We start from the raw sequence: 2497 nt of genomic DNA, 5'->3' as shown, positions 1-2497 counted from the left end.
CCAATTTCCTAGGGGAAACACTGGTCTCGTGTGACAAAATAATGAGTCAGTAAAATTATCCTCAAATGTAAACAGAGTCAGGACAACAATGGAGCCAGAAAAACCAGGTCAAAAGTGAACTTCTCTTCTCAAAAGTTGAAAACTTTTAGCAAAAGCAATGCTAAATTCTGACTGTGAGCAAATTTAGTTGTGAACCTGGTTTATGTTCAACATCGCTTTGTTTTAATTTTGTTGTCTGGACTATTTGTGTGTTTATTTAAATGCTTTATGGGTTTGTGATGGGTCAACTTTGGTTGTATTAAATGTGATTTGCAAATAAAGATTTTCTGATTTGAAAAACATAAACAGAAAAGAGAAAAGGCCTCTCCGAACCGGTCCTTCCAGGATTTTGCAAACTGTTTTTGTGATGGTTGTGACCTAAAATGTTTGATTTTGAGATAGATTTTTTTTAGAAAGTTATGGTCAAAGTTGGTGACAGTGCTGACAAAGGGAGAGGTTGGCATTTTTAAACAAACACAAACAAAAGCACTTACATTTTCCGTATACTCTCTTCTCTAGAGATTTTTAATGGCAATATAGAAAGCAAATGTGATCATGGAATCAAATATGTTTTTGATGTTCATCTTCGACTGATGATAGTAAAAGCAGGCAGGAGGCTGAAATGATCAGTTTTTTCAAAGTCAAAGTCATTTTTCAAAATTGCAAGTCTGACCAACTTTTATCACAACTGGTTGACTTTGTATTAGTAACAAGATGGTGATCGACTCCTGGAGGGAATTTAAATCACAGATTTTTTTCAGGTGTTTTGGTAACGCTACCAATAATTTGTGATCTCTTCATACCAAATTGTGACTTAAATAAGAAATATATAAAACAGACTTAAGGATCAGATATAGTCGCACTTCACAGTGTTGAGCAGGGCTCAGCTGACAGACCTGAGCAAGTAGCATAGGTGTTTATACCTGACGCGTACATTAGTGCAGTATTCTCCAAAAGGACATGTGGCGGATTGCTTTGTAACTTGTGGAAATGTTGTAAAAAGGAGAACAAATACTTAAAGGACAAACAAACTATCTGAATGGAGTTTGGCGTGCACAGCATCATGTGCCAAGCTACAGAAATTGGGAAGTATAAGACCAGGCGCTGCAACACGGCGCGACGCTAGTGCGCAGGGATGGCATACACACCCTCAGGCTGCATTCAATGCCTTAAACTAGCCTAAGGAGACGGTGGTATTAATTAATTTGAGCTAACAGCAGATATAAATGGAACAAAACCACTAATTTAAGGCCCTTTGAAATCTGTTTTATTTTTTCCCAAATTCCACTTTTCTGTTTTTATTTTTCTAAATTCCGTTTTTCTGACTTTTTTTACTCCACATTTTCAATGCCATGGCTAACCTACATTTTTTCTTCTATCTGCGTTAAAAGAAGAGCCCACCTGCATGTGTGCAACCAGGTAACAGAAAGTACAGGGGGAGGCTTGGCCAAAATACCTCAGAAACTTTACCTACTCACCCACACAAGCAAATTCTATGAAAGTCTACAGTTTGTACCGGATTTAATTTATATACATATATACATATATATATATATATATATATATGTATATATATATATATATTCCACAATTTCATTTACGTTCTCTGAATCACAGAAACAATTGGGTCCAACTAATGCAACTCAAACTGAAAAATCTTGTATAAAAACATGTTTTTTCCTTTCATGAGAACTATAATACTGTAGTAGGAATCACAAAACTACACTGGGACACACATTTATTTTCATGTTAAATAGGATGATTCAGGTGTTTTGTTCTAGCTTTATTTCTTGTACTCATCCCCTCTCAACTCCAAAAACAGTCCAGCTGTCTGTGTGCATCATGTGAGCAAATATCTCACCTACTTCTAAACGCACACAGACATGCTGATGAGTATCTCTTCATCACTCTTCTGAGAACCCAAACAACTCATTTAAAATGCTGAAGCAGTAATTACTCTTTCATAAAACTCTAAAGAAACAGTTGTTTATGAAATGTCTTAGCAATAAGTATGGCTGGGCTGTAATGTACCATAACAGGATGTAAATCAGGGTAATGCTGTCAGAAACAACCTGCTGCAAATTTCCTGACTATTTTTCACAATTTTATCTCCTGAAGGGACTTTATGACTACTTATTAGATGGCATTATCAACTGGATGGTGTTGTAAAGCCACTGATTTGTTCTTACGGTCTACAGGAGGTTTTGGTTTCATCTCTTCTTTTCAGCTGAAGTTCATGTTGTGGTATTTCCTTCAGATGATGTTAGTGCGTACAGAATGGGGAAAGTACACCAAGCAGGTAGTTCCAGGTAATTCCAGTGATTACGAAACTCTGAACCACGAGGAAGGATTCTATTTAACAGGTTTCTATTCACTAAATCCAGACAAAATTTACAGTTTTATTCACAAGGATTCTGATAAACAGTTAAAAAAAACATTTAGCCTAAAAACAAAACAA

The sequence above is a fragment of the Austrofundulus limnaeus genome, unplaced genomic scaffold (assembly GCF_001266775.1).
Source record: "Austrofundulus limnaeus strain Quisiro unplaced genomic scaffold, Austrofundulus_limnaeus-1.0 Scaffold96, whole genome shotgun sequence".
Taxonomy (NCBI): domain Eukaryota; kingdom Metazoa; phylum Chordata; class Actinopteri; order Cyprinodontiformes; family Rivulidae; genus Austrofundulus; species Austrofundulus limnaeus.
The sequence above is the reverse complement of the archived record's forward strand: the minus strand, read 5'-3'. Positions refer to the sequence as shown.